The sequence below is a fragment of the Gossypium arboreum genome, chromosome 7, assembly GCF_025698485.1.
Source record: "Gossypium arboreum isolate Shixiya-1 chromosome 7, ASM2569848v2, whole genome shotgun sequence".
NCBI lineage: Eukaryota > Viridiplantae > Streptophyta > Magnoliopsida > Malvales > Malvaceae > Gossypium > Gossypium arboreum.
In genome coordinates this window covers 47,987,912-47,995,302 of record NC_069076.1, presented here as the reverse complement: position 1 = coordinate 47,995,302, position 7,391 = coordinate 47,987,912, and positions in this window count along the sequence as shown.

Sequence of the window (7,391 nt, the reverse complement as noted above, 5' to 3'; positions counted from 1 at the left end):
ATTATATTCCAATGTGTTCAACGGGTAAAGTTCTACTCAAATGGAGGAATACTCAAGATGAAAGGGACGTATTGGTAAGTGTTGTGAAATGGATAATTTGAACAGGTATGTACTTAACCCTCGGGTTGAAAACTCGATATAACAACAATATGGTAAGATGATAAATGAAAAGGTGATATGAATGTCTTGGCGATGATTATGCAAATGATGTTTTATGTTTGCTTATATGGTTATGTTACTTGCTATTTGCATGTGAGCTTACTAAGCATTTATGCTTACTCCTCCTTTTCATTCCTTGTAGTGTTGACAAGCCAGCTCGAAATCGAAACGGTCGGAGGCACGCCACACTATCCGTATACCATCTTGGCATAATGGCTTGTATATTTTGAGTATGGCATGTATAGCATTATAATCATTTTGTATATATGGTCTTATGATATGGTTATTGAGTGGTATGGAAATAGAAATGCTTGGTAATGATTAGCCATTGGAATGGCTAATCATGATCATATTTGGTATTATGTATGTCAAATTGCTAGCTAATCCATGGAAACCATGAAATAGGTAAAATTTACCATAAAATAGATTCAGACAGCAACAGTGACGTGAGTTTAAAAAATCACTAAAAATAGTAGAAATAGAATTAAATAATGAATAAGTTATGGAATCGAAGTTTGATGAGTCTATTTTCATATGGAATAAGCAAAATAGGTATATGAGCTATATTTTATGAGATGTTTAAATTTTTGTGAAACAGGGCCAGAGCAATTTCTGGATCCCCTGTTCTTAATTTGGAAATTCACCATAAATTTTACAAAGATAATTAGAAGTCATGCTTTATATGTACAGATTCCTTATTGAGTCTATTTTTATTAGAGATAAACAGTATAGTCATTGAAGCTCTGTACAGGGAGATATCTGATTCGTAATACACTGAGGTCAGAGTAGTTGAACCCTGAAACAGGGGAGACTTTAACTAATAAACTGTACTAATTGGCCCAACCAAAAATTCTAGAAAAAAATTAGTAGATATATATATGAGTCTAGTTTCAGGAAAAATTTACGGAATTGGATTTCGAGTTTCGTAACTCGAGATATGATTTTTAAAGCAACTGTGATGCAGTTAGCCAGCTTGTCTAGAAATTTTAAAATGAATTGTATGAGCTGTTTAATTAATGAATTAAGTCCGTTAACTCCTCGTGTTCGACTCCGGCAACGGTATCGGGTATGGGGTGTTACACGTTACATCTCTACCCTCCTTAAAGAAATTTCGTCCTCGAAATTTTACCTGAATCAAACAGATGAGGATATTATTAATGCATTGCCACTTCTGGCTCCCAAGTAGCTTCCTCTCTGCCATGATTACGCCATAGCACCTTTACTAGCGGAACTAATTTCCTCCTCAAGATCTTAACATCTCGATCCAAAATCTGCACAGGCTCTTCCTCAAAAGTCAAGTCTGTTTGGACCTCGATCTCTGCAACCGGTACAACATGAGTAGGGTCAGAATGATACCGCCTTAACATGGAGACGTGAAAGACATCATGAATCCTATTCAACTCTGGAAGTAGCTCCAAATGATAAGCCACTGGACCCACTTGCTTAAGAATTCGATAAGGCCCAATAAACCGCGGACTTAACTTGCCTTTCCTCTTAAACCCTAATGTTTTCTTCCAAGGCGAAACCTTCAAGAAGACCATATCACCCACAGAGTACTCAATTTCCTTGCGTTTCAAATCAGATATGACTTCGCTCATCGATGCTTCCTTCAACCGGTCTCTAATCAACTTGACCTTATCCTCAAGATTCGCCACCAACTCAGTCCAAGAACTCATCTGCTCACCCAACTCGGTCCAACAACTAGGTGTACAACACCTTCGCCCATACAGTGCCTCATAAGGAGCCATTCGAATACTTTTCTGATAACTGTTGTTGTATGCAAACTCTGCCAATAGTAAGTAATCCTCCCAACTGCCTCGAAAGTCAATAACGCATCCCCTCAACATGTTTTCCAGAATCTGAATAACCCTTTCCGATTGACCATCAGTCTGAGGATGAAAGGCTGTACTAAAGTTCAACCGCGTACCCAATGCCTCATGTAACTTTTTCAAAAATCAAGATGTGAATCTAGGATCTCGATCAGAAATAATCGACACTAGCACTATGTAACATCCCAAAATAGGGCCTAAATGGAACAGTGGTTGCGAAACCACAAATCTTAAGTAGAAAAATATATTTTTTTATTATTTTGAGGTTCATGATATGATTGCATGATTGTGTGAAAATTTTGTGATGAAATTCTATGCATAAAGTGCTTAAGTTGAGATTAGGGACTAAATTGAATAATTTGCAAAACTTGCATTTTAGAAGTTTTTAGTATGAAATTGCTTTGGAATATTAATTAGGAGGGTTTAAATAAAAATTTGACCAATTTCTAAGTTCATGGACAAAATAGGACATGGATGGAATTTTTGAAAGTTTAATAAGGAAGGGCATTTTGGTCATTTGCATATTAAATGAAATAAAAAGGGAAAAATAACACAAAATTCATCATCTTCTTCATTAGCACGAAATTTCAAGGGTTCTCCATAGCTAGGGTTTGTTTCAAGCTTTCAAGCTCCATAGTAAGTGATTCCAAGCCCGCTTTTAATGTTCTTTACGCTTTGAGTCCCTTAGCTCGATAAAGCTTATGCTAGCAATAATTTAAGTTAGGGTTCATATTTGGAAAAATACCCATAGGTGAAAAGTGTTTATTTTGATGTTTTATGATGGAGTATGAGGTTTTAAATTATGTTAGACAACTTGTGCTACTCGGTTTTAAGTGAAAACGAGTAAAAGGGCTTAATCGGTAAAAATAACTAATAGTCATAAGTACATGTTAGAGTGTGAATTTGATGTTGTCATAGAAGGGAAAAATGATCAGCATGTCATAAAACATAAGAAAATAGGATGAATTTTAAATTACAAGTCTTGGGGAAAAAGTGCAAATATGTGAAAGTTTAGGGGAAAAAATGTAATTTTGCCAAACTTTGGGTCAAGGACTGTTTTGATAAATGTGAATATTAAATAAGTTAAATTTTCTCTTATAGATCAAGAAGAGCAAAATTCGGGGGTAGATCGGGGAAAAGAAAAAGTAAAGGACTAAATTATAAAGTTTAGTCACATTTTGTATCGAGGTAGGTTTACAGTAAATAAATGCAATATTCTTTTATTTTACATTATTATTGTCAATTTCCAGCATTTATATACTTATTTTCTTTGAATATTTAAAGTCAAATTAAAGGCGAAGTGATAGAGAAAAAGCATTAGGAAGCCCCGTTTGAACCTTAGGAATGTTAGGACATTGGGGTTGATAGGACAGGACAGGACAGAAATGAGCCATGTAAGTCCATATCAGTCATATGGCTTTGGAGACAGGAATGAGCCATGTAAGCCCATATTATATATATATATATGGCATTGGAGACAGGAATAATTCATGTAAGTCCATGTCGAAGACATGGCATTGGCAGGATATTGACAGATAGGAACGACCCTAGTATCCTTAGTATTCCGAGTGGTTCAACGGGTTATTGTACACGTTAAATTATAGTGAATTATTAGCAAAAAGGAAGGTAGATTATATTTATGAATAGTGAAAGGTCAGGTAAGAAAGAAGGTAAGATTACATTTATGAATAGTGAAAGGTCAGGTAAGAAAGAAGGTAAGTGAGTAAAGAAGAAGGTAGAAAATGAGAAGTGAAGAAAGTTTATGAGGCTAGGTGACATTATGTATAATTATTCATTATGTTGAATGTTGTAATTTATTTGCTTGTAAGCTTACTAAGCCTAGTGCTTACTCTCTTTATTTTCTTTTTATTATAGGTTTTATCAAGCCGCTCGGGGATCGAAGGAAACATCGGAGACCCGATCACACTATCGAAGAAATCACATTGGTATAGTTAGACGTTTCGTTTTGTGTATGGCATGTATAGGAACTTGGTTTCTTTTGATATGATATGATCAATGAATGATGTGTAAATACTTGCTAGTGATTAGCTAATAGAGTGGCTGATGATATACATGTTTAATAGTATGTATGATTAAGTAGTAACTATCACATGAAAACTAAGAAAATGTGAAAGTAACTTAAAAACAGATTCAAGTATCGTAAATAACGGATTTTGAAAAATCACAAGAAATTGTAGAGACATGGGTTGATGGTGAATAATATATGAAAATAAAGCTCGTTGTGTATTTTTTTCATATGGAATAAGCAAAACAGGTAAAGGTTTTGTATTTTATAGGGTATCTGAGTTTTAGTGAAATAGGGCCAGGCCGATTTCTGGATCCCCTGTTCCAAATTTAGAAATTCACCATAAATTTTAAAAAAATAATTAGGTGGTGTAATTTATATGGTTAGAATCCTTATTGAATCTAGTTTTAATTTAAAGAAATGGTATAGTCATATGATTTTTTTATAGAGAGAAAAATGGTTCGTAGTAAGTAGAGGCCAGTTCAGTCAAATTCTGAAACAGGGGTAATTTTAACTAATAAACTGTACTAATTGGCTTAGTCAAAAATTCTAGAAAAAATATAGTAGATAGATATATGAGTCTAGTTTCAGGAAATATTTACAGATCTTAATTTCAATTTTTGAAACACAAGAAATGAATTTTTAAGCAATCATGACGCAAAAAAATAAGTGGTTTAGAGTGGTTTAAAAGGTAAGATAAGTTTAGTAACACCTCAAGCTTGACTCCGATGACGGTTTCGGGCGTGGGGGTGTTACCTACCACATACAATTTGGCTAACTTCTAAAGTGAATAATCAGTGCGGATAGGTATGAAATGAGCAGATTTGGTCAACCTATCCACAATTACCCAAATCGAGTCCTTCTTCGACAGTGTCAAGGGTAACCCACTCACAAAATCCATGGTTACCCTCTCCCACTTCCAAAGTGGTACTTTCACTGGCTGCAAAAGTCCGGAAGGTAATTGATGTTTAACTTTAACTTGCTGACAAGTCAGACATTTTCCCACAACTTTCGTTACCTCGCTTCAATCCAGGCCACCAATACAACTCCTTTAAGTCTCGATACATTTTACTCCCTCTAGGATGCATAGCACACAGACCTCCATGAGCTTCTTTTAGAATTGCTTGCCTCAAGTCAGAGTCCTTCGAAATATAAACTCTACCTCGGTAACACAGAACTCCTTCACTATTCAGTCCGAACTCAAAAGTATCCCCATTCTTAACCTACCAGAATTGAGAAACCAAGGACTCATCCCTCGACTGTTTTTCCTTAATCTCATCCACCCAGGTCGGCCTAACTTGCAGTTCTGCTAACAGACTACCGTTGTCATACAGACTCAAACGAGCAAACATGGTTCTTAGATCAGATAGAGTTCTGCGAATTAGGGCATCAGCCACTACATTAGCTTTGCCTGGGTGATACTGAATCTCGTAGTCATAATCCTTAAGCAACTCTATCCATCTCCGCTGTCTAAGGTTTAGCTCCTTTTGAGTCAGCAAGTACTTAAGACTCTTATGATCTGTGTATATAATACACCTTTCTCCGTACAGGTAATGTCTCCAAATCTTAAGCACAAAGATTACCACTGCCAACTCCAGATCATGAGTAGGATAGTTAACTTCATGTGGTTTAAGCTGTCGCGATGCATAAGCAACCACTTTACCCTCCTGCATTAGCACACAGCCCAACCCTACATGTGATGCATCACTATAGACAGTAAAATCTTTTCTAGACTCCGGGTGAATCAGTACAGGTGCCTCAGTCAGAACTTTCTTCAGCTTTTCAAAAGATTCCTGTTGTTTCTCAGTCCAAATAAATGGTACTCCCTTCCTTATAAGCTTTGTCAAAGGCACTGCCATCATACAAAATCCTTCCACAAACCTTCTATAGTACCTAGCTAAACCCAGAAAACTTCAAATTTCTGACACTGACCTCGGTTGCTTCCATTCCAGAATCGCTTCAATCTTTCGGGGGTCCACCTTGATCCCTTTAGCAGAGACAACATGCCCCAAGAAAGTTACCTCTCTCAACCAGAACTCACACTTACTGAATTTAGCATAAAGCTCCTTCTCCCTTAGCACTTGCAACACAATACGAAGATGCTCATCATGCTTCTCCTCAGTTTCAGTATAAACTAGAATATCATCGATAAAGACGACCACGAATCGATCCAAGTATGGCTGGAACACTCGATTCATCAGAGCCATAAATGCCGCAAGTGCGTTCGTCAACCCAAATGGCATAACCAAGAACTTATAGTGACCATACCGAGTTCTAAATGCCGTCTTGTGAATATCCACCTCCTTAACCCTCAACTGATGATACCCAGATCGAAGGTCAATCTTGGAAAATACTGAAGCTCCGCTAAGTTGGTCGAATAAGTCATCGATATCCCGGCAGTGGGTACTTGTTCTTGATCGTCAGTTTGTTCAACTGTCGATAATTGATGCACATCCGCATTAACCCATCTTTCTTCTTTACGAACAACACTGGTGCTCCCCACATAGACACATTTGGTCTAATGAAGCCTCTATCCAATAACTCTTGAATTTGGGCTTTCAGGTCCACGAACTCCTTCAGTGCCATCCTATAAGGTGTAATGGACACTGGTGCTGTTCCAGGCAACAAGTCGATTCCAAACTCAACCTCTCAGTTCGGGGGCAAACCCGAAAACTCCTCTAGAAAAACATCTTGAAAATCTTTGACGGTTCTAACTTTATCCACTGTTAGATCCTCAGTTTTCGATTGGCTTACAAATTCCAAATAAGCCTCACATCCCTTTCGAATCCGCTTCTTGGCTCTCAATGCCGACACCACATTAGACAGATAATCCCTACACTCGCCTATCACCAAAACCTCCTCATCCTTTATGGTCTTTAACATTATTCACTTAGTAGCACAATCCAGAGTAGCCCTTTGCTTAACAAGCCAATCCATTCCAAAAATGAGATCGAATTCTCCGAAAGGTAGTTCTATCAGATCTCTAGAGAAAACTTTTCCTTGAGTTTCTATAGGCACATCTCTATATAGTTTATCTACCCTAACCAAGTGACCCAAAGGACTTAGTACAGATACCCCACTCACGGTATCCTCAGAGCGCACACCCAGCGACCCAGATATAGCAAATGCAAAATATGAATGGGTAGATCCAACATCTATCAACGCAGTGTATGGCATACTGGAAATTAGAAATGTAACACCCCGAACCCGAGACCATCGCCGGTGTCGGACACGAGGGGTTAGCAAGCCAAGTTCACTTGTTTTGCCCATCCATTGGACATTTCCAGTCAGGCTGGAAAAACTGCATCACTGTCGCCTTAAAAATCATATCTCGAGTTTCAAAACTCGGAAACTGGTTTTGTAAATTTTCCCTGAAT